Source organism: Schistocerca nitens, chromosome 1 (genome assembly GCF_023898315.1).
Source record: "Schistocerca nitens isolate TAMUIC-IGC-003100 chromosome 1, iqSchNite1.1, whole genome shotgun sequence".
In the NCBI taxonomy this organism is placed as follows: Eukaryota; Metazoa; Arthropoda; class Insecta; order Orthoptera; family Acrididae; genus Schistocerca; species Schistocerca nitens.
The window spans coordinates 516,191,701-516,218,440 of NC_064614.1; the positions used below are offsets into that span (position 1 = coordinate 516,191,701).

At 40.2% G+C, this 26,740-nt stretch overlaps 1 protein-coding gene across 3 annotated transcripts in view; it reads left to right on the plus strand.

Annotated features, from left to right (window-relative positions):
• The window catches only part of LOC126253245 (peptidoglycan-recognition protein SD-like), a 214,415-nt gene that overhangs the window by 118,090 nt on the left and 69,585 nt on the right, over window positions 1–26,740 (plus strand). The window lies entirely within an intron of this gene.

Genomic DNA, 26,740 nt, shown 5'->3' on the forward strand with positions numbered 1-26,740 from the left:
TGCTGCTGTCTGTCATGACATGTAGTGGGCAGCCTAAACAAGGTATCCAACTCGCAAGCCATATAGCTGTATCAGGAAAGTCTCCCACTGATGCAGACATGAGGCTAGATACCTTGCTTCATTGACAGTGTATATATGCATGAATCCATTCACTACAGTCTCATTCCAGACCAAATAAATCATTCCAAGACCAGGCAAACTGATGGTCTGACACCATGGTGGCACAAGTTATGCAAGCTGTCAAAACTGCATCTGTGGAACGTAGTTGGTTGAAAGGAGTGAGGCCTTCCACTTGAGATATCACAGTGCAACTTGACATTTGTGGTAGGAATGTTGACCAGTTGTAACTCTAAGGTTAATGAGACATCACTTAGGAAATTCTGAAGCTCCTGGTCTGTGTGTTGTACCTTGGTGAGTTGTACATAATTGATGTTGTTTGATGCACTGCTGACACAAGAAAGACAAACAGCTACTACATTGTTGACACCCAAGATATACTTGATATCAGTGCTGGAATGCACGTGAAAAATTCCAAATGGTTGTATTGATGCAGTGAGCAATTGTTGCTATTTTGTCAAAAGGCGTAAGTAAGCAGCTTACGATCCTTGAAGATGTTTAACTCTCTGACTTCTAATTGTAGATGAAAGTACTAGATGGCCTAACAGGTTGCAAGAAGTTCTCAATCATATATGTTCCACTTTTGCTGTGATGGTGACAGCTTGTGTGATCATGTGATTTGCCATCATATAATTGTTGCAACCAATTCAGGGTGGGCCAAGAGAGCAGCGTTCACTATGCCCTGTTGTACCACTTCAAAGGCACAGCTCATCACATCCATCCACTGAATCAGAAAACTTCTTATGGTTTTAGGACCAGCAATTGCTGCAGTCAGTGGTTCTTCTAATTCAGTGGAATGTGGCAAATGGCAATGGTAAAAATTCAACATCACAAGGAGTGGCATAATTCTTTAATAGTCTTTGACCATGTAATCTTCTGAATAGCTTCTGCTTTTTCTGCCAATGGTAGCAGGCCTGAAGGTGAAATCTAGAAAGTTAGTTTGTGACTGGCCAAACACACACTTAGTAATATTCAGAACTAATCCACACTGTTCTAAGCACTTAAAGGTTTTCATTAGGTGTTTGCTGGTGCTGTTCTGCAGTGGCCAAAAAGACAACATTGTCCAGATAGGCAAAACAATGGTAACCCCTGTAATATTGAATTTATAAACCTTTGCCATGTCTATACAGGATTATACAGGCTAAATTTCATAAAAAGAATCAAATAAACAGAATGGACTGAGGATTACTTCTTTAGGAATGATCTCTTCTACCACTGGGATTTGAGTGAAAGCCTTAGCACAGTCAAGCACGCCGAAAACAGATGCACCTCATAAAGCATAATCGTAATCCCACAGCAGGGGTTCTGGATATGGCTCTGGCAATGTTTGAGTCTTAAGTGCTTGATAGTTACCACACGGACACCAAGCACAACACTCCTTAAGCACAAGGTGGAGAGGAGATGATCATGGGCTTCTCGAGGGGTGAATAATGGCTTTCTTGATCCTGGTATCTAATTCTATCTTTTCAATGGACAGACAGTTGGTAGGTAATCATCTAGGTCTGCATGAGATAGGTGGGCCATTGGTTGTGTTAATATACAAATCAAAAAAAGTTTTGCATCATCCCAGTATCCAGAACTCCTGAAGATAGACGTTGACTGTGGATACTGTATCACAGACACAGTCCCTTTGACTGTTCAGAGATGTCACTAAATATGCCCAAAGATGTAAACAACCATGCATGAGCAGCACCTATTAAGACGGAGATGGTCCGACGGCCAATCAGATCCAGTCATTCCACCAGGAAGGAGGTACATGGCTGTAGTTCAACCATGCCTAGATGGTCAATACCATGGTTCAATCACGTCCGCATTGTTACTTTGTGCCAGGAAGGGCTCTTGACAAGGGAAGTGTCGAGGCATCTTGGAGTGACCCAAAGCGATGTTGTTTGGACATGGAGGAGATACAGAGAGACAGGAACTGTCGATGACATGTCTCGTTCAGGCTGCCCAAGGGCCACTAGTGCAATGTATGATCGCTACCTACAGATTACAGCTCTGAGGAACCCTGACAGCAATGCCACCATGTTGAATAGTGCTTTTCGTGCAGCCACAGGACGTCATGTTATGACTCAAATTGTGCAGAGTCGGCTGCATGGTGCACAACTTCACTCCCAACATCCATGACAGGGACCATATTTGCAACCATGACATCATGTAGCGTGGTACAGATAGGCCCAACAACATGCCAAATGGGCGGCTCAGGATTGGCATCACGTTCTCTTTACCGATGAGTGTCGCATATGGCTTCAACCAGACAATCGTCGGAGACATGTTTGGAGGCAATCCAGTCAGGCTGAATGCCTTAGACACACTGTCCAGCAAGTGCAGCAATTCCCTGCTGTTTTGGGGTGGCATTATGTGGGGCCGACGTACGCTACTGGTGGTCATGGAAGGTGCTGTAATGGCTGTACGATACGTGAATGCCATCCTCCAACCAATAGTGCAACCGTATCGGTAGCATAAGGATGAGGCATTTGTCTTCATGGATGACAATTTGTGCCCCAATCATGCACATCTTGTGAATGACTTCCTTCAGGATAATGGCATCGCTTGACTAGAGTGTCCAGCATGTTCTCCAGACATTAACCCTATCGAACAAGCCTGGGATAGATTGAAAAGGGCTGTTTATGGATGACTTGACCTGCCAACAACTCTGAGGGTTCTACATCAAATCGCCATTGAGTAGTGGGACAATCTCGACCAACAGTGCCTTGATGAACTTGTGCATAGTATGCCATGATGAATACAGGCATGCATCAATACAAGTGGACGTGCTACTGGGTATCAGAGGTACTTTTGTGTACAGTAATCTGAAACACCACCTCTGAAGGTCTTACTGTATGGTGGTACAACATGCAATGTGTGGTTTTCTTGAGCAATAAAAATGGCAGAAATGATGTTTATGTTGATCTCTATTCAAATTTTCTGTACAGGTTCCAAAACTCTTGGAACCGAGGTGATGCAAAACTATTTTGATGTGTGTATGATGAACAGTACTATGGCATTCCTCTTTAGGAATGACAGGAGGTCACATCAAGGCTGGAAACTGTCACAGTAGATTGCATACTCCCTACTTGCCACTTGCACACACTTGATGGTGTACACTGCTACACTGTACCAGAGACTTGTATCTGTCAGGCTGGTGATGCTACTGACATGTCTTGATCCCCATGTCTGACAGCAGGTGGTAATACACTACATAGTCAGCACCAATAATCAGTTCCTTGATGTCAGCAATCATAAAGTCCCGTATGAAGGTGTACAACAATCCCAAATATAATACAAACCACTGCATACTCTTCACTGAATCAAAGAATTGCTTGCTGTAGATAAGCAGAACAAAGCTAGTGATCAACTACCATGTAACAAAGTTCATGGAAATATTCACAAGTTTGATGCAGTGTCCACCAAGAATTTCCAACTTGACCTTTGATCACTGATGAATTGGTATTGTGACTGTGCTTGGCAATTGGTTCTGGATGTGCTTATGTCTGATGGCCTGGTGTTAAGTTAAGGTGCACTTGCACACATGGTTCCCAAATTTTCTATGATACCAACAAATGGACTGCAGTTCTGCACCATTAATCAAACAGTTTTTTGAGGAATGGCTATGTGACATCTTGCAGTAGCATCGTCTGTCATTATTAATTTGACAAGACAACAATTCACTGATTTGTTTCATTAACATGTCAACCTTGGCTGTAAGAGAACCATAGTCTTCATGTGTACCACTCATGCTGACACACTATTACAAGGCACTGTCACTGTACTGATAGAGGTTGATGTCATGGCATCTTGTATTTTATCAGCCAGGTCTGCAACTGCATCAAAAGGCATATCAGCCTCTGATGCTACAATAGCTTTGACTTGCGGTGGTAGGCGGCTGCTCCAAAAGGTATGCAGTAGGTTGTCTCCCACAGTACCTTTATCAACTTTGCTTCCTAAATGTCTCAGATACTGCAATGGTTCCCAGCCGCTGATGCCTTTCTCTGTCAAAACTTAGAGTATACATTCTTCCTGTGAGGCAGAGATTCTGCAGATCAGTTTGGCCTTGAGTTTTTCATATGAGGTAGTTGCAGGAGGTGCCATCACCATGCACTCAACCTCTTTCTTGCATTTTCTGTGCTGTCTATGTAGGCTAATCAAGTCGGGGTCACCAGTTTTAGAATGCTAAGATAAGGGCCATTCAAACAACTTAACTATATGTGTGTCATAATGTTCAGCTTGTCCGATAAACAAAATATAACTTCTTTACACCAAGGAAAATATCTTTATTCAGTATAACACAGAAGGAAAATGTATTGTTAGAAGAACATGGATGAGAGAAGTTTTCCATGCAAGTAGAAAAACATCTTTTCAAGAGTAATGGATCTGTAACTAAGTAAGCTATTGATATCAATGAATTTAGTAGTATCAAAACACTTTGTCAGCCCTGATAAAAGTAAATACACAACACACCAAAAATGCAGTAGACATAATCTTGGGCACCTCAAGTACTTTTACTTCTACTTTTGTTAACATGAGCATAGATTATTGGTAGGCTACAACATCAACGCAAACAATTTCATATCTGACATGCATAACAGTTTGTTGACAAATAACCTACACTGTTGTGAACCTTTCTATATTGAGAATTACATTCTCAGTATCTTCCAACAAAATTACATTTTCTACTGTAAAAGTATTTCTAACTTCATTTATCTGATCTAATTCTATGGTACCTTTACAGTATCATTTTTGACAAGACCATCCTGTGCATCCAATCATTTGTGCAGAGGTTCTACTGCAAGTTCTGTTTTTAGTTCTGCGACCTGGTTACTAAAGTTGCTGCAACCTGGTTACTAAAGTTGGATATCTCATTCCTTAAATGTTTTGCTTCATTATTTGTAATATTAAGTTTATCATCCAATAACTGCCCTACTTGTTACTCATTTTGCCTCTTCAGTATTCAGTTTATTCACCATTGACCACTTACAGCGGAATAGGTCTGAACATTAAATATACAGTTAACAATAGCTTTACAGTAAAGTTTTTACAATTTAATTCCTTTTCTTTTAGGAATATTCTTATATACTAATGTCAATGCTTATTTCAAAATATTCTGTTATCTTATAAAATGGGTGTTTGAGAAGCCAGTCATAAACCTTACGTTTGAAAATATTATTGGTCAGTGACCGAGCAGATGCTGGAAGTTTATTGAAGAGTTTTAAACTCATTATTTTGTGTGAGTTTGCAGTCTTTGTGAGTCTGTGTCTTGGTATGTCGAAGTCCAGTTTGCCTCTGGTGTTGTGGGGATGCATGTTCTCTCTGGTCTCGAACTCATTTAAGTTGCTTTTGACATAAAGCAGTGCTGTGTAGATGTATAGATTCACCACAGTTAATATCATGTGCTTGATAAAGAGGGGGCGACAGTGTTCCTTGGGCTTAGCTTTGCTTATTATTCTGATTACTTTTTTTATTTTTCAGAATTTCACTGACAAAGCAAGAATGTCCCCATAACAATATGCCGTAGGAAATGTGTGACTGAAAGAGGCCAAAAGATACCACCTTTAGATACTCATCAGTGACTACATCTGTCAGTCTCCTGATGAGATAACACACTCTTGCTATTCTCTTGCAGATAAGGCTAATGTGTTCCTCCCAGTTTAATTTTGAATCAATGTGGAATCCTAACAATTTTATTGATTTGCTTTCAACAGCTGTAGTTAAACCCAGAATTAGTTCTTGTGTTTTATCAGGATTACACAGGAGTTCATTAGAAGAAAACCAATCCATTACTAGTTCTAGTTTTTCCTGTGTTGCCTGATGCAGTTCTGTTGTGTCATGGTGTGTATTGAGCAATGTTGTATCATCTGCATAACACACAATTGAATTTGCTCCTACATGGTAAGGTAAGTCATTAATTGCAATGATGAACACAAAAGGACCTAGGACCAATCCATGAGGCACTCCAGTCCGAACTTCCTTCAGTGAGGAGCATCTATTTTTAATTGATACATACTGTCTCCTGTTACTTAAGTATGATTCGATTACATCCAAAGATGGTTTGTGTATGCCATAAAATTCTAGTTTTGCAAGTAGGGTGTTAGATGGTATGCAGCCGAAGGCTTTGCTAAGATCGCAAAGTACGACTGATACTAGATCCTTATTTTCGAATGCAGTTAACACCTGGTTAACAACTTCAGTGACAGCAGTAGTGGTGTTTTCACCATGTTGATATGCAAACTGTCTGTTGGAGAGGAGATCATGCTTATCAAAATAGTTATTTAGTTGTATGAATAAGAGGGAAACATTCCACGTGGGAAAAATATATCTAAAAACAAAGATGATGTGACTTACCGAACGAAAGTGCTGGCAGGTCGATAGACACACAAACAAACACAAACATACACACGAAATTCAAGTTTTCGCAACAAACGGTTGCTTCATCAGGAAAGAGGGAAGGAGAGGAAAAGACGAAAAGATGTGGGTTTTAAGGGAGAGGGTAAGGAGTCATTCCAATCCCGGGAGCGGAAAGACTTACCTTAGAGGGAAAAAAGGACAGGTATACACTCGCGCACACACACACATATCCATCCGCACATACACAGACACAAGCAGACATTTGTAAAGGTAAGTCTTTCTGCTCCCGGGATTGGAATGACTCCTTACCCTCTCCCTTAAAACCCACATCTTTTCGTCTTTCCCTCTTTCCTGATGAAGCAACCGTTTGTTGTGAAAGCTTGAATTTCGTGTGTATGTTTGTGTGTCTATTGACCTGCCAGCACTTTCGTTCGGTAAGTCACATCATCTCTGTTTTTAGATATAGTTATTTAGTCGAAAGTACATTACATATTCAAAAACTTTAGAGAAAATTGGGACAATAGAAACTGGTCGATAGTTTTGGGGCAGATGCTTATCTCCCTTTTTAAAGACTGGTATCACTTTAGCAGTTTTGAGTGCATCTGGGAAAACTCCAGATTCTAAACACATATTAAAAATGATAGAAAGAGGTTGACAGATAAGGTGCATTATTTTTTTCATTACATAGTTAGAAAACCAATAACAGTCCATACTTTTGGAGTTGGTGAACCTTGCCACAGCTTTTACAATATCCTCTGGGGTGACAACATTCCAGTGGAAAGTATACATACTATGGGGCACAGCACCAAGATGATCTAGTACACAAGTGCCATTTTGCTTGAGTTTGTTTTTCAGCTCGCTCACTGAGGTTAGGAAGTAATTATTTACTTCTTCTGGGACCACCATTGCATCTTGTGTATGGGTTTGTGAATTATATTGGTTGATGATATCCCATGCTGCTTTACATTTGTTGAGAGCACTTTCAATGTAATGTTCACATGCTTGTTTTTTGGCCAAGGACAGTTTGTCTTTGTAGATTTTTTTACATTTTAGATAAGCTCTATAAGAAGTATTATCTAGATCAGGTCCTTGTTTACAAGAATTTTTATATATTCTGTACAGTCTGAGCATCTCCTCCCTAGTGAGAGCTAGCTCATCTGTATACCATTTTAGCTGTTTGTTTTTCTGTTTATGCTTAGGGCTACTTTTGATTAATGGTGAGCAGGAGTACCATAATTCTATGAGTATTTCCAGGAAGTTGTTAAACACCATTTCACCAGCACCCTTCCCAGGTTGTGTGTTGTATACAAAGTCCCAGTTAACATCAGATATTCTGTCAATAAATAAATTAATATACTCATCTTTCTGCCCTCTTACCCATGTGGCATTAGACCTGATTCTGACTGATTTGTCTGATTTAGGCAACTGATCACAGGAGAATGTTAAAATCAATGGTTCATGATCAGCTAGGGCTCCACTGGCAAGTCTGACGTCGTACATATCTCTAGAAAAATTTACTATAATATTATCTAAGCACGCCTTATCCCGTGTTGGTGTGTAATTTGTACATTGTAAATTTAGTGATCTTAAGATATTAAAAAACGTTCTAGTAACATGTTCATCACTGTTGGCCATTTCAATGTTGAAATCGCCACAGAGTTTTATGTTAGATTTTAGTATTTTCCTCATAAGCAGCTCAGATCTTTCGAAAAATGTATTTACATCTCCTCCAGGTGATCTATATAAGCTAACAATTATAGTATTCTCTACGTTTAGTCTTATACAGCTAAATTCTCCATCTATTTCTGCACAGTAAGAGCTAACATCTATTTTAGTAAACATTATAGCCTACTATCTTTAACAAATATTAGGACACCTCCATTCGTTCTTTCACTTCTACACATAATGTCTCCAACAGCATACCCTTGAGGAACAAAATATTGTACTTGATCTTCTGTCAGCCAATGTTCTGAGATACAAACAACATCAACGTTTTCAATACTGCAAAAATGTTCTAATTGTAATACTTTGTTCCTAATGCAGCGAATGTTCGTTTGCATCACAGTAACAGATTTATCTTTATTGTTTATTGTCTGAGAACACTCTCTCATTCGAATGTCGCCTTTAGCACCTAGTTCAAGTACAGGAGGTTTATTACCCGCCGATTCACATACTTTTATACTAAAAAATGACGTACATTCCAGGTATTACTCAAACCGCTACTTTCATAGATTGTTTTATTCCGTGTGAGTCTTTCTTTAATTATTTCATTGACACGTTCGCACACAAACTTTTTCCATTCATAGTTTAGGTGGTGCCCATGTCTGGTGTGAAGGTTACGCTTAAGTTTACTTATATCGACCACAGCACAATTTGCGTATTCAGAGCACAGTTTCTTTATTTTAATATTCGTTCTTCAAATTTCTTTATTAACGCACGAACTATAGATTAGATCGTGCCTATGAGGCACTGTAGCAACAACTCTATTCCTTGATTTATTTTTTTATAGAAAGTTCTGAAGCACTTTTACGCAGACATCTGCTTCATTTTTCGCAACATCATTTGATCCCGTTATGCATACGACAAAGTCATTTTCTTGCTTGGATTTTGTAGACAAGAAACTAAGAAAATAACTAGTATAACAGTCATGATGCCATCAGCACATCCCAGCTCATCTCCACCATGTTATAATGTTTCACTGTTTCTCGGAAAAAAATTGAATACTTAACTTTTCTATCCGTTTTTCATTGAATGAGTGGTGTAACTTTCCAGAAAATAAGTAATCCAGTCATTATAAAGCATCCCTGGTACAGTATTTACTCGAATCTAAGCCGCACTCGATTCTAAGCCGCACCTGAAAAATGAGACTCGAAATCAAGGAAAAAAAAATTCCCGAATCTAAGCCGCACCTGAAATTTGAGACTCGAAATTCAAGGGGAGAGAAAAGTTTTAGGCCGCACCTCCAAATCGAAACTACGTTGGTCCATTGTAATATGAGACACAATTTAGGTCAAATGAATGACGATACAGCTACAGTAGTTTGGTTCCAGTCGTAATCTTAGCAGTTAAGCTTTACCAGGTAGCCATTGCTATGCGTCTGGTGGTCCGTCCGTATTTATATGGGTACCCTTACTTTTTCACGTGCTTCGTCTGGTTTGTATTGATTGCTTATTTTTCTTTGATCTGATAAGTACCGTTCTCTTTGTTACAGGTGTTTATGTCACTCTAAGCTGAAGATGCATTACTGTACTGTGTGTCGCATTCTGATAATGAGTGTTTACGGGCTGTCGCTGCTCGGCGTGGCTTGCTTTTGTGCGTGCTACCGCTGCTTTTTTTCTTTAAAAAAAAGAGAGAGAGAGAGGAATCGTCTCATTAGCGAAACAATGGCAAGAGACTGCTATCTGTTGTTACTTACACTGCTGCTTTCTTTGATAATGATCAACAAGAACCAAATAATAGACTGCGTATGATAGAACATGTTCCGAACGAGAGTTTTGCGAAAAATTTTCTCCGTTTGAAAATATTTGCAGACGCCTCTTTACTACATTACATTCTGCACAGAAATTAGTCATCTTAGATTTAAAATCTAGTCAATTGCCGTGCTTCATTTGTGACTGTATCACTATTACGCATAAGAATAATACGAATATAAACATGACGTGATATGTATGTTCTTCCGCGTTTGCTGTTGTCTCACTCTAGTTTCGTAGTTTATTAGGCAGACAGGATTTAAATGAGATAGCAGCAAACATGAAAGAATACATGGCAAAATGTTTATATTCGTATTATTCTTATGGTGAAGAGAATACTGCATGTGATTCACAATTTATGAAAGTTCCTATTAGCAACCATCTCTTCTCGCAGGTAGGAAAAAATTCAGAATGTAGAGTTGGCCATATTGACTAACATCCCAAACAGTTTTGCCAGTCGGATTTTCGTAGTACATTGAAACGTTACAACATTAGAAGATGAACAATACGGAATTTGTATTTACTTCGAGGGATAATGTATGAAAATGCAGTGGTCGAAACTCGGGGCGGAGGAAAAAGCTCGTCTTCCACCTTTTTTTTTAAAAAAAAATTATTTACTGACGCAGAAGTTTTGGCGCCACTATTTATCTTTGTGGCTGCAAAGCATGCCTGTGTAGCACTACATGTATTCGACGGCAGAAGTTAGTTGTGGCTACACCTACCAACATTTTTCAGAACTTCCGCTTACTTTGCACTCGATTCTAAGCCGCAGGTGGTTTTTTGGATTACAAAAACCGGAAAAAAGGTGCGGCTTAGATTCAAGTAAATACGGTATCCATTCAGTATGTCAAGAGAAGCTTTTGTGGTATAGTAATTATTAAAATGATGTAGTTAACACATTGGAATTAATCTTTTGCCAATTTATTTCAATAGAGACATACACCAAAATCTCATCTAGGACTAATACAATATTGACTTAACCTCATGTGATACAGATGTGAGACTAACACATAAGTAACTAAAGTATACTGAGGCACTATGGCTACTGCCATTGGTTCTTCTATCTCCATAGGAGGTCTACCTTTCACATTAACAAACACACGGTGACCTTCAAGAACTCTCTTTAAAATATAACAGTACGGTCACCAGTCACCACAAATTCCATTCAAATTCCTCAAAGAGAATAACTTTAGTTCTTCCTGGCTGATAACCTTGAAACCTAAACTCACCTGGAAATGGCATACATACTTCAACATTCCCTAACAATGAATCTATTAAGGTACTCTTACCAACATTAGTATCATCTCATAAGTACAATTGCAATTCCCTTGCCTTGTATAACACATAGGATTGATTAAACCAGTTGACTACTTCAGAAGTCCAACTGCCACCAATATAAGGCTTATCGTACAATCTCAGGTGCGCAGCCTTAGAATGTTTCAACCTATAATCGTGAACGAACCTTTCTATAATTTTAAGTCTACACCAATGTTTCACGACAAAAGGATGTGTTATATCAATCACAGATGAATCAAGCCTTTCAGCAAATTTGCACAGTTGATAGTAAAAAACTTAATTCACCTTATTTAATATTAGTAACTGGATTTGCATCTTATTTAGTTATGCAATTTAACCACTTACCACGAAACCTAAAATTCTGCAAATCAAAACCAACTACATTCTGATAAGTTTGAACAAACTTTGCATGAATGAACAAATATTAATGAACATTTAGCATCACAGGGTGCCCCAGAGATCATTCCAGGGTGTCCCAGAGAGCTACAACACCAAGGAGAATCGGTTCTCGGCTTTTGGCAAGATCAATGTGTAGTTTTTTTTTAATAGATAAAGATTAAGGATAAGGAAGGGAACTGTATTTAATTTCTATAATAATGAGTCAGATCACCAATGAGTGTGATCTTTTTACAGTTGCCAGCACCTTTCACCCACGCTGAGACCGATTCTGATTCATTTATTTTACGATGATTCCTGGTCCTGAGAACCAAAGGCATAGTCAACATCTAATACAATGAACCCTTATCTCTGTTGTACACTTCACAAATCTGAAATATCTGATAAGTGGTGACATCACGTGAATTGAAAATATCTAGCCCTTTTACTTTATTGACTTTTCGTCCATGTACAAGAGCAACGGTGACCCAGCCATTACCGTGTTCATTCGTATCCTTGTTAGTGAGAGTGAAGTTCGAAACTCCACTGCAAAACACCAATGGACCATCCAAGATGACTTGCACGCCTACAGTGTCCTTGGTAGTAATAGAAATGTTGTCTATTGCTTTAAAAACTGTAAGGCATGAACACCTACTCCTCCTAAAATAATGCAGCATAACTAATCTATCTCAATGCTGCTGCTTAAAATTAGAGCCGGCCTGGCGTGGCAGATAGGCATCCAGCTACAACACTTCCGAGACGAGATTTTCGCCCATATGAACAAATATTAAAAGCCGAGAAGCAATTCTTCTTGGTGTTGTATTTCTCTGGGGCACCCTGGGATGCTCTCTGGGGCACCCTGTGATGCTAAATGCTCATTAATATTTGTTCATTTTTACCCACCACGCTGCCCTCCAATGCTAAATTTGTGAGCCCTTGATGCCTCAGAACATGTCCTACAAACCGCTCCCTTCTTTTTGTCAAGTTGTGCCACAAACCCCTCTTCTCCTCAATTCTATTCAATACCTCCTCATTAGTTATGTGATCTACCCATCTAATCTTCAGCATTCTTCTGTAGCACCACATTTTGAAAGCTTCTATTCTCTTCTTGTCCAAACTATGTATCGTCCATGTTTCACTTCCATACATGGCTACACTCCATACAAATACTTTCAGAAGCAACTTCCTGACACTTAAATCTGTACTCGATGTTAACAAATTTCTCTTCTTCAGAAACACTTTCCTTGCCATTGCCAGTCTACATTTTATATTCTCTCTACTTCGACCATCATCAGTTATTTTGCTCCCTAAATAGCAAAACTCCTTTACTAATTTAAGTGTTTCATTTACTAATCTAATTCCCTCAGCATCACCCGACTTAATTAGACTACATTCCATTATCCTCATTTTGCTTTTGTTGATGTTCATCTTATATCCTCCTTTCAAGACACTGTCCATTCTGTTCAACTGCTCTTCCAAGTCCTTTGCTGTCTCTGACAGAATTACAATGTCATCGGCGAACCTCAATGTTTTTATTTCTTCTCCATGGATTTTAATACCTACTCCGAATTTTTCTTTTGTTTCCTTTACTGCTTGCTCAATATACAGATTGAATAACATCGGGGAGAGGCTACAACCCTGTCTCACTCCCTTCCCAACCACTGCTTCCTTTTCATGCCCCTCAACTCTTTGTAACTGTCATCTGGTTTCTGTACAAATTGTGAATAGCCTTTCGCTCCCTGTATTTTACCCCTGCCACCTTTAGAAGTTGAAAGAGAGTATTCCAGTCAACATTGTCAAAAGCTTTCTCTAAGTCTACAAATGCTAGAAACGTAGGTTTGCCTTTCCTTAATCTTTCTTCTGAGATAAGTCATAAGGTCAGTATTGCCTCATGTGTTCCAATATTTCTACAGAATCCAAACTGATCTTCCCCGAGGTCGGCTTCTACCAGTGTTTCCATTCATCTGTAAAGAATTCGTGTTAGTATTTTGTAACTGTGACTTATTAAACTGATAGTACAGTTATTTTCACATCTGTCAACACCTGCTTTTTTTGGGATTGGAATTATTATATTCCTCTTGAAGTCCGAGGGTGTTTCGCCTGTCTCATACATTTTGCTCACCAGATGGTAGAGTTTTGTCAGGACTGGCTCTCCCAAGGCTCTCAGTAGTTCTAATGGAATGTTGTCTACTCCCGGGGCCTTGTTTCGACTTAGGTCTTTCAGTGCTCTGTCAAACTCTTCACGCAGTATCGTATCTCCCATTTCATCTGCATCTACATCCTCTTCCATTTCCATAATATTGTCCTCAAGTACATCGCCCTTGTATAGACCCTCTATATACTCCTTCCACCTTTCTGCTTTCCCTTCTTTGCTTAGAACTGGCTTTCCATCTGAGCTCTTGATATTCATACAAGTGCTTCTCTTTTCTTCAAAGGCCTCTTTAATTTTCCTGTAGGCAGCATCTATCTTACCCCTAGTGAGATAAGCCTCTATGTCCTTACATTTGTCCTCTAGCCATTTTACACTTCCTGACGATCTCATTTTTGAGACGTTTGTATTCTGTTTTGCTTGCTTCATTTACTGCATTTTTATATTTTCTCCTTTCGTCAATTAAATTCAATATTTCTTCTGTTACCCAAGGGTTTCTACTAGCCCTCATCTTTTTACCTACTTGATCCTCTGCTGCCTTCACTACTTCATCCCTCAGAGCTACCCATTCTTCTTCTACTGTATTTATTTCCCCCATTCCTGTCAATTGTTCCCTTATGCTCTCCCTGAAACTCTGGTTTAGTCAGTTTATCCAGGTACCATCTCCTTAAATTCCCACCTTTTTGCAGTTTCTTCAGTTTTAATCTACAGTTCATAACCAATAGATTGTGATCAGAGTCCACATCTGATATAATTAGCGTGTTGAAATACATTCAGTTTCATATTGACATTTCATGAAACATGCATTGATAACAATGCTTTGATTATTTTTGTTAATTACTTCATGATTACACCATGCCTTTTGGTCCTAACATGGATTTAGTGTCTTTACATTAAGTTCTATTATTATTACTAGTGCTCTTTTGTATATTATTCCTGCAAAGAATCTTCTCAGAGTACATTTACATTTGGTTTAACATATTTTGGGTTTGTTCTACATTCGTTCTATGAATTAATCAGACTTTTCTTTTCTTTTCTTTCTTTTAATGTCTGAGAATTTTGAGTGTCTGCCCGATGTCTGATGCACCAATTATAAACATTTGCATCAGCATATAATACCCCACTCTGAACGCTATATGGGGGGTAGTTTACACGGAAATTATTTTTAATTCTTTTATTGTGATAATAAATTGTGAAATTCATCCTAGATTCACAACTGTTTTTAATAACAAATATTTTTATGGAGTAATTTATTTTGGCACATAAGTGTGAGAATTCCAAGGCTCTGGAGACCATCCATAGTATTATGTTGGTGCAAGATTTGTTTTTGGAGATTATTTTGATTTTGCTGCAATATTCATAAAGCATTTATTCACAAACACACAAACATGTTTTACAGGCTGTTTCTGTGACTGTATGTACAAAATATAAATAACCAAACATGACATAATCAGTCAGTAAAGTTTAGATTTTCAATTACAGCATATTTTGGAGGTCTTGCTCTACTGTCAGATGACAATTTTGGTGTTTAGCTCAGCATTACTGGTCCCAGAAAATCTATGATGTTGAAATACCTACACTACTGTTTGTGAAAGCTGCAACACCTGTAAGGAACAGCCCGAATCACTTTGTAATTGCAGTGTCATAGAACAGTGGAATTGTAAAAAAAGTTATGGGGACAGTGTGCATGTAGGCTCAACAGAGCTCTCTTTTCTGCTGCTGGACAGGTCAGTGTTATGCTATGCTCAAACAGTGCAGATCTGTCAAACAAGGTGGAAATGTGCAAGCACATGCTGGCACACCTCAACCAAATTTTAATTGAGCAGTGCATCAAGATTCATGAAGATGTTCAGCAGCTGGGTTTGACCATGGTCACACCGGTTGGGATGGTTCGGCCACCAGAGATATGACGCCTCCAGATGGGGCAGAAGCAAGGACATCAGGAGTGTTCTGGAACTTGGCACAGAAATATTTTGATGAAAAACTAATAGTAAGATTTGTGCGGGAAAAAAAACTGTAGTAACAGTGGTTTGAAACCTCCATGGCCCTTAATGGTGGGAGAAGCAAGAGTAATACACCAGGAAAATACATTTTACAGCAGACAGAAAAGTTATTCTCAGGACGTTTCAGTGTAAGTGGAGCATTGTAGTATCAAAATTCTGTATTATCAGAAAAGTCAGAGGCCTGATATCACTGTTGGCTAAAAAGTTATAAGTAGGGTTCCCTGTCCCTTGTTTGAGGCAGATCATGATGGATGTTGACTGAGGGTGGACCTGTAGCTTATGCCCATTTACACCTCAATGATGCAATAATCTTTTAGCTGGTTTGTCAGATGCTTCAAAGTGAAAATATGAACTGTCATGTAGGAAGTGACTTTAATGGCTACTTCAGAGTTATACTGTAACAGTACCTATCAATTTAGACACGGTTAGCTTGGATGAACAAAGCTTGTATCATGCTATTATGTCATCTCTCACACTGATGCTGGTAAGTAGAACAGTTCTTCTTATCCTGTACATGACTTTTTTGTTTTTCAACCTGTTTTCTCCACAGTCACAGATATACAAGTTCTGTAGGTTATATACAAGTTCCATAGGTTAAATACCATCTTTTGCAACTGTAATGACAGTCTTATTGCAACCAAACACATTTCACTTTATTCTAAAACATCTTCAGTGGTCAGGTTTGTTGTTGCTTATGTTCTTCCACACACACACACACACACACACACACACACACACACACACACACACAGATAAAGATGATGTGACTTACCAAACAAAAGCGCTGGCAGGTCGATAGACACACAAACATACACACAAAATTCAAGCTTTCGCAACCAACAGTTGCTTCATCAGGAAAGAGGGAAGGAGAGGGAAAGACGAAAGGATGTGGGTTTTAAGGGAGAGGGTAAGGAGCCATTCCAATCCCGGGAGTGGAAAGACTTACCTTAGGGGGAAAAAAGGACAGGTATACACTCGCACATGCACACATATCCATCCACACATATACAGACACAAGCAGACATATGCTAGATTTTAGTGCACAGCACATTCATGCTTTTGTGTTGTGAATAAGAGCTGACAGTGGTTCTCCACAATACAAAAACATGAGTATATTTAGTGTTAGTGAAAATGCTGTGTGCTAAAATGTAGCATATATATGTGAAAGAACATAAGTAATAAAAACATTACCTCTTAACATGCTTTAAAATAAAGCAAAACATGTTTGGTCATAATTAGATTTTCATTATGGTTGCAAGAGATGGTATTTAACTTACACAAGTTCCTATCTTGCTGTGTACCTTCTCAGTGCTGGTTTAAATAATTGCAGATGACCTTCTGCTCATGATTGTGGGTGTCAGTTTTCCTCATTTTGGAGAATATTACATGACAGAAATATCATTTTTTGATGTCAGACTGGTGTTGCTACATAGTCAAATTTACATGAGAATTGTATTATAAGGAATTATCAGATACAGTGCAGGCTCCATGAATTATTACCCATGGGGCTATTATCTTGTTACTACTGTGCACCAACCTAATAGGACATAAGACCTTGACAATACAATATAGTGTGTTTTTACCAGATTCATGTGTTACTTATTTGAGGGAGTACAAATCTCTACATAAGTTGTTTCTGGTAATGCAAAGAGTACATATGCAACCCCAGTTGGAGCACATCAGAATGAATGCACATCAGGTAACAGAAGGTAGGTTTTAACAGATGAAAGCAGTATGGATTAGCAACAAGAGAACTGAACCAGCAGGCAGGTCTCTGTTGTCACTAGATCACACAAACCTATTATTCTTCCCCTCATGGCTGTAGGCAGTTTGTTCTTGTTCAAAAAGATGCTGCAGAATTGTTTTAGTTGTCTTTCTTCTATCCACTCTAAATTGATGCACTAACAGTTAATGGATATGGAAGATTGATGTTACAGGTGTCAAAGAGCACAATATCAACATGTAATTAGTTCAGATGTGGCAGAATATTTGGTTTCCAATAATGTTTGCCATACCATGGGCAGCACCATGGCTTATACAGGGCACACAATTACATCAGTGAAGCATGTGTGCAACCAGTGGATAGAAGATGGCTGTACAAAGCAATGAGTGGGTACTGAACCACACAATGTGACCACAGCATGGGATCGCTGCTATCTTGTCCAGAGAATTGTAGCAAACAGAATAGCTTTGTCCATAGTGTCAGCTCAATGATGGAGCACTGCAATGGCTGCAGACATGTGTGTGTAGGTGATCTGTTGCTGTCTGCTGAGGGCTCAACTGATGGCATGCATGGCATTGTGTCAGCTTCCACTGACCAGAAACCATTAACACTTCAGGCTGCAGTGGCCATGTGAATGCAGTCACTAACATCCTGAGTGGCAAAAGTAATGTTTTTGGTAAATCTCACTTCAACTTGTCCTATAGTGAGGATGGTGTATGTGTCAGTCACTACCACTGGACATAATCAGGCAGACTGTGTTGTTGAGCAGCATAGTGAACAAACACCAAGAGTGATGGTATGGGACATCATGGGATTCAACATGCAACCTCACGTCCTACTTTGTGAGGGTGATCTGAAGAGCAACCATTACATCATAGACATTTTACAGCACTGAGATATTGCCTCTCCTGCAGGCAGCACCTCATGTCACATTTCAGCATGACAATGTCCTGCCACAAGCAGCAAGGAATGTGTGAGTTTTCTGCGAAGAACAATGGGCACTACTGCTCCCCTAGCCTGGACATTCACCTCACATGTTGCCCATCAGAAATGTCTAGGGTGTGGTTGGTAGGCTACGTCTCCATTCTGGTTTTGATGTCTAGAGGCTCTGATTGCAATGTGTGATGGCTTCACACTGTAATAAATTCTCACAATCAAATTGCATGTACAGATCTAAATTCTATCTTTGAATTGCAGTTCTCATAAACAGTCCTGTAGACTATTTTCAGTTTGTCTCATGACTTCAACTGCCTTTGGTTGATTAGAAAGAAGAAATATTTTTGGAACTGAGGTTGCATATCTGCAGTTTTATACATCTGCATTACTATTTTCCTCAAGAGTACCTTTGGCTGTGTGGGGACTTCGGCGCTACAGTCAATGCTCAGTCCCTCATTGAGACTTGCCCCATTCCCTGACAGGAAGACCTTCTCACCAAGCTTGCCAGGGGAAAGTATTTTTCAAAGATCGACCTGTCTGAGGCATACCACCAGTTGCCCTTGGATGCCGCATCTCAGAACACCATGGTTATTAACACGCCTTTTGGATTGTATAAGTACAAGCGCCTTCCCTTTGGTGTCTCTTCGGCGCCAGCCATTTTCCAGCAATTCCTGGAGCAGCTTACACAGCCTATCCTTGCCTGTGCGAATTATCTGGATGACATCTTGGTCACCGGGCATTCCCGCCAGGAACATTTGCAAAACCTCAGTGCCTTATTCCACGCTTTGCAATCTGCTGGTTTACGCTCTCGGCTGGACAAGTGTGGTTTTTTTCAACCGGAAGTGAAATACCTAGGCCACTGGCTTAGCAAAGATGACATTCGCCCTACGGGTCATAATGTCGTGGCCACTGACGCCCTTCCTCATCCCAAAGACTTATCTGAACTGCAGGTGTTTATGGGCAAGGTTACTTATTACTTAAAGTTCTTGCCCCAGGCTGCCTCTGTTGCTCAACCCCTCAATCACTTGCATCATAAAGGGATACCTTTTGTTTGGACTCCTGCCTGTGACCAGTCTTTTCTCGGTTTAAAAGAGATGCTGAAGTCCGCCCCTTGCCGTACTCCATTCTCTCCAGACCGCCCCATGGTTGTAGCTGCTGATGCATCAGCATACCGCATTGGGGCCGTCCTCGTGCACCGGGATGCTGATGGCTCTGAACAGCACATTGCTTATGCCTCTAATACGTTGACCCCAGCACAACGGAACTACTCCCAGATTGAGAAGGAGGCCCTGGCGATCATGTTCGCCATCCAAAAATTTCACACCTATCTCTTTGGGGCAAAGTTCACTCTCCTGATGGACCATAAACCCTTGGTTACACTTTTCGGACCCCACTCTCACCTTCCAGAGTGGGCGGCTCAACGTCTCCAGCGCTGGACGTTGTTTTTACATAATTACGTGTACACCATCTGGTATAAGCCCACTGCCCACCATGCTAATGCGGACGCTTTGTCACGTCTCCCAGCAGGCCCCGATCCTCCCTTTGACCAACAGGAGGTCCTCTGCTTCCACATTGATTCAACCCATCAGGATGCACTGAATGGACTGCCTCTCATGGCTGCTCACATTGTTGCAGCTACCCGCCGCGACCCTGTCTTATGGCGGGTTCACCACTACGTGGTCCAAGGGTGCCCCTCCTATGTTACTCATTGGATGCAGTCTGATTTCAGCCCCTGGCGCCACCTGTCCCACAGGCTCTCCGTGGTCAATGATGTCCTTCTGTTGGCCATGGAGTCAGATGCCCATTGGGTTGTCATCCTTCCGGACTTGCGGCTTCAGGTGCTCAGTTTGTTACACCGCGGGCACTGGGGTATGTCCCGTATGAAAGTTTTGGCTCACCAGCACGTTTATTGGCCCGGCATTGATGGCGATATTGAGCGCCTGGTCCATGGGTGCACTGTCTGTGCGCGTCACCAGGCAAGCCCCCCCTCAGTCGTTTGCACCCTGGCCTGTGCCTCGCCGGCCCTGGGACCGCATCCATATCAATTTTGCAGGCCCGTTTTTTTGGGTTCATGTGGTTACTCATCGTTGATGACTACTCCAAATACCCATAAGTTGTCCACATGGCATCCACCACCATGAAGGCTACACTCATGGCCCTGGCCCAGTTTCTCACCATTGAGGGCCTGCCACACACATTGGTCTCCGATAATGGTCCCCAAATTCACGGCATCCTCCTTCCACGACTTCTGTCAGGCCAGCGGTATCAAACTTATCCGTAGCCCCCCTTTCCACCATCTGTCCAATGGCATGGCAGAGAGGCTGGTCTGCACTTTTAAACACCAGTTGACTAAGGCGGTCAACACATTTCCAACCACATCGGCCCTCACCCTCTTTCTGAGCACCTATTGCACTACGCCAATTGACGGATGCAGTCCGGCAGAGCCCCAGACCCTGCTCCGTTTGCTGATGCCATCCTCCTCCCGCCCCCACTGCAGCCCTCACAGCAGTATGCCCCTGGCACGGCTGTGTGGGCCTGCAAGTACGGGCACAAGGCGAGTTGGACAACTGCCACGGTCATCGCAGCCCATGGGTGGCATGTGACGTTGGTGCAGTCATCTAAAGGGTTGGAATGCCGCCATCATAATCAACTCTGCCCACGTGCCCCCTCGGGACTCGCGCCGCCGTTCTTCCCCTACCTCCTTCAGGTGTGGACGTGGTCCCCGAGTCACCGTCCCTGCCCCCGGTTGCCGTCTCCCCACAGGCCTGCCACAAGCCGTCTGCACCCCTGGGTCGATCGGCGGCTCCCCCCTCTGCCCTGGACTCTGGATTGGCTGTCATGGATACCTCAGGCTTCCCTTCCTCCCCGCCAATAGCAGTTGATGAGCCCAGCTCCTCTTCCCACTTCCGCCCACCTTGGCACCATCCAGGGCGTTTCCATCCCTATGCACAAGTTTCAGGGGGGAGGCATCTGGTACCGCGCGTCGCGGAATTTGAATCCCCGCCAGACGTCATGGACGTTGAAGACCCCTAGGGGTCTCTGCACCATTGCACCGTAAACTGTGGCTGTGCACGCCTCCTGGCCTGCATTTAGTGTGAGGGCGCCACAGTGGAACATGTGGTTCCGGTGGCCAATGGCGGCGCCCTCAATAGAGTATTTAAGTGCCAGCCTCTTACTTAGCCAGCGAGTCTAATCTTGCATACGTCTCTGGAGACATCGCCTCGCGTTAGACAGCTTACTTATTTAGAATGAGATTTTCACTCTGCAGCTTACTTATTTTCTTGTTCTGTGTATGAATGGATGTGATTGTCAGGTTTCCTTGTGACTCAGTTGTTTCAATCTTGCTGTTGTTCATTCTGTCCTTCGTTGGTCATGTCCGTCCTCTCCTGTTGTGTTGTTGTTCGCAGGCCGCTCCACGGGTCCCGCCGTGCTTTCCGTCACTTCAACCCCATGACCGTTCCGGTCGCAGTTACAACACAGATGGCAATAAGGGAAGCTAAAAGGGGAAGGAGAGTATACATAGGTTCTATACAAAGGAGACAAACTTAAAAGCAATATTATAGAAATAGAAGAGGGCGTAAATGAAGATGAGATGGGAGTTATTATACTGCATGAAGAATTTGACAGAGCACTGAAAGACGTAAGTTGAAACATGGCCCCTGGAGTAAATGTCGCTCCATCAGAACTACTGACAGAACTCTTCCATCTGGTGTGCAAGATGTGTGAGACAGGCAAAATACCCTCAGACTTCAAGAAGAATGTAATAATTCCAATTCCAAAGAAAAAACGTGCAGGCATGTATTAATATTACTGAATTATCAGTTTAATAATCATGATTGCAAAATATTAACACAAATTCTTTACAGAAGAATTAAAAAACTTGTTGAAGCCAATCTTGAGGAAGATCTGTTTGGATGTGAAGAAATGTAGGAACATCCAAAGCAATTATTTCACTACAACTTCTCTTAGAAGGTGGGTTAAGGAAAGGCAAACCTACATTTACAGCATTTGTTGACTTAGAGCAAACTCCTGACAATGTTGACTGGAATACTCTCTTTGAAATTCTAGATCTAGCAGGGGTAAATTACAGGTAGCAAAAGACTATTTACAACTTGTGGAGAAACGAGATGGCAGTTATGAGAGTTGAGGAGCATGAAAGGGAAGCACTGGTTGAGAATGGAGTGAGACATGGTTGTAGCCTATTCCCAAAGTTATCCAATCTGTACACTGAGCAAGCAATAAAGGAAATCAAAGAAAAATTTTGGAAAGGAATTAAATTTCAGGGACAAGAATTCAAACTTTGAGGTTTCCTGATGACATTGTAATTCTGTCAGATACATCAAAGGACTTGGAAGAGCACTTGAATGGAATGAATAGTGTCTTGAAAGGAGGACATAAAATGAACATAAAAAAGGCAAAACAAGGGTTACGGAATGTAGTCAGATTAAATTAGGTGATGTTGAGGTAATTATAGTAGGAAATGTGACACTAAAAGTAACAGTTTTGCTATTTTGACAGTAAAATGGCTGAAATAGAGAGGATATAAAATGAAGACTAGCAGGGGTAAGGTAAGTATTTCTGAAGAACAGAAATTTGTTAACATCAAATATAGGTATAAGTATTAGGAATGTAGCCATAAATGGAAGTGAAACAAGGACAATAAACAGTTTAGATAAGAAGAGAACAGAAGCTATTGAATTTTGGTGTTACAGAAGAATGCTGAAAATTAGATGGGGCAATCATGTAACTAATAGGGAGGTACTGAATAAAATTGACTAAAAGAATGGATCAGAAGGGAGGTACTGAATAAAATTGACTAAAAGAAGGGATCAGTTGGTATGACACATTCTAAGACATCAAGGGATTAATATTGGGAGTTAGTTCTGGGGGTAAAAATTGTAAAGGGAGACCAAGAGATGAATACAGTAAGCAGATTCAGAAGGATGTAGGGTGAACTAATTATTCAGAGATGAGGTTGAAGTAATTATTCAGAGATGAAGAGCCTTGTACAAGATAGAGCAGCTGGGAGAGACTAGCTCAGAGAGCTGCATCAAACCAGTCTTTGGACTGAAGATCATCACAACATCAATAACAACAGCAACAAAGACAATGAGCCCATTTATTACTTTTAATTGTTATTCTTATGGCATTTTTGTGGAGTTTGAAAACTATCTCCATCTTTTGCACCTTTGATCATCAGAAAAGAATCCCATATTTAAGAACATAGTATGTCTAGAAACAGTATGTCACCACAAGACATTAACTGTTACAAACTGCTGCTAAAACCATAAGAGCAGAACATGTTGATGAAATTTTTACTTTTTTTTTATTTTTGCCAGTATCTTTGTGTGTTCATTCATTCCAAGTTAACTGACAGTCAATGCTCATCCCTAAAAACTTTGTGTTTGTTACAATCTGTAGGTTTCTCATCTATGCTCAATGTGTCAGAGTTGCTTTCCCTCTTTGTGCTGAAGTGCATCCTGTTTGTTTTATTTGCGGCCAATATAAATTTATTACATACTGCTTACTTGTAAACATTCTTGAGAGTTTCATTTGCCTTCTCTATTAGGAGTTCTGGTCTTTTGTCAGTGACTAAGGTGTTGCTATCATTAGCAAAGAGAATGTTTTCTCCATGTCTTATAATGTGTGGATAGTCATTGATACATATTTGGAACAGAACTGGGTCCTGTACACTAACCTGAGGCTGACCTATTTTTGTGTGTTTCTGTCTGAATTTATAAGCAGCAGATATGTAAACTATTTCTGCCTTTTGCACCATGTTTTACGTCTATAGCTGGACCCACTCATTTCCTATCCTTCTTACAGCTAATGCTTCTAGTTTATTTCATAATATTTCATGGTCAACAGTGTCAAAGTCTTGGAGAAGTGTAACACTATGCCTGTAAGACAGTCATCATTCTCTAGAGATTCAAGTACCATTTTTGTGAACTCTTTTATGGCCTATATTATGCTTCTCTCAGTTTGGAAATAAAATTGTGCTTCTTTAAAAAGTTTTACTTATTCATGTAACTCATTAGTTTTTCTTTAATGACTAATTCCATTATTTTTGAGAATGTTGGTAATAGTGAAACATGCCTGCAATTTTCTACACTCTGTGCATTACCTTTCTTTATCCAGGGCACAACTTGTGCATGCTTTAGTTATTCAGGAAGTTTGGATGCTGTCTATGCATGCTTTCAGACAGAGACTGGAACCTCTACTATGACTGCTGACTTCTTATGTTGTCTCTGTTGTCTTTGTGCTGGGAATACCAAGGAAATAGTTATTTACAAAATTTGCCAATTCATATGGATTTTCTGTTACTCTACTCCCACCTTTGATTTCTATGTTAGTATATTTGTAGATTATTTTTCCAGTTTCATATTTTATTATATCTGATACTACTTTGCTTTTATACTGAATGTTTCTTCTCCAGCAGGCAGTACTGCCATGCAATCTTTTTGTATCTGTGACAGTGATTTAGGAACTACAGAGTAGTGAAGTCTTTTATAAAGAAATTTAAGTGTCTTGGGAGGACTTCCTAATACCTGCAGGTATCCATCTACTTTCCTTTGCTGCTGGTTTTGTAGTGGCTACTTTTGGAAATTCCTTATCAAAAGTTAATTTAAACAATGTGCAGAATTTATAGAACTTAGTATTCAATTTTTTTTTTTCAGTATATGCTTCATCCTAATCTGTTTCATCAGTGCTCTAGAAAAAGTATGTAATTTGTGCTCTGAGAAGATCTGTTTGTAGGCCCAAAGTTTTGCAGGCTTTGCCAAGCCTGTCTTTAGCATTATTATCTGACAGTAGTGATGAGGTAGGCCAAGATGTTTCATAAATACTACACAATTTTCCCTGTTGACGCTGTAGGTACACTGTCAAAGACTGATGCTAAAATTTTTGACATCCTAGGAACATTGTTTACCAATTGTGCCATGCCAAAAGCATTCAGTGTTATTACTAATTTCACCCTCAACACCTGTAGTGATATTCATGTCTCCTCATACTATTATATTAATTCTGAGGTCTGAGACTGTTTCCAGGACTTCATCTAATTTGTTGAAAAAGTGTTGATGTTAGCACTAAGTGAGTGGTACATACTCACTATTTACAGTCTGTACCAAAAATGTTACAGGTATTTAGCATCTCCTTGCTTAAAGATATGTTATAGTTCCTTTTTTCATTTTCTTGTGTGCAAAGATTGTAAACCTGTTGATATTATTTTTAGAGATTTCTAGATTATTTGTACATTAATGAGACCTGTGCTTTTCACTTATAGCTAGTTATGTAGAGTAAAATGAGTGAGCTAATCAAGTTATTTAATGTATATGCAGTTCCTCTAGAGACTGAGTATGAATCTGTTTGGTGTGGCTTTACAGCTAGTTTCATCATTTCTTCATTTTTATTGAAGGTTAGAGCTCAAGGCCCACAGACTTGTAGCATAAATGTAGCACAGCTAATATTGTGGCAGTGATGTGCTTCAAAGAATGATAACTGCCACACACATACAATATACAAAATGAGAATTCTGCAAATATTGGCACTTCTTGTGGTGATCATGTCGATATACATCTAAAGTGACATATAGAAATTTATGCAAAGACTATAACTTGAACTAGGATATCCTGCTTTTCATTAATTAATCACAAGGCTACCCAAGTACACCCATTGGAGTAGGCCAAAATTTCATAATAATTTGTTACTGTCTAATTTCCATAAGCAGGGCAGTCCTCCCAGCAAGGGAATAACACTGTTGTAAGTAACAATGGGAGGGGTCTTGCCTGCAAGCTGAGGACCATGTTCCCAGGCCCTTGGATAGCAGAAAGACCCTCTGTCACTGTCTCTTGCAGCAATGATATTCATGTAATGGAGGAATGAAAATTAGCTAGAAATCATCATGTGACAATGAGAATATGGGTAATTCCAGGAGACATGCTTGCGTAGTCTAATGGTTGATGTATCTGATTAGGCAAAGCACAAAATCCAGATTTGAGTCCTGCTCCTGGCACAAATTTTTGTGTGTTTCTTCAGATGTATGTATAAATAAAAAATCAACTCCTGCTTTGCAACACTATTGCCGATGAGCAAATTGTTAGCTTATTATACCCAAATGCTTGGCCATCCTAGAACATTATATCTTTCCCTGTGATTTCTGATGGTGACACTACCTGTAAGATAGGGTTTATCCAATAAATATTCACAAATGTACTGATCTGAAGAGAAGCATAGCTTATTTACAAGCATATCAACTCAGGCAGCTATACTATATCAATTTTCTGAAAGTATTTTACTCGCTAACCTTCTACCTGTAATGGCTTCTCTT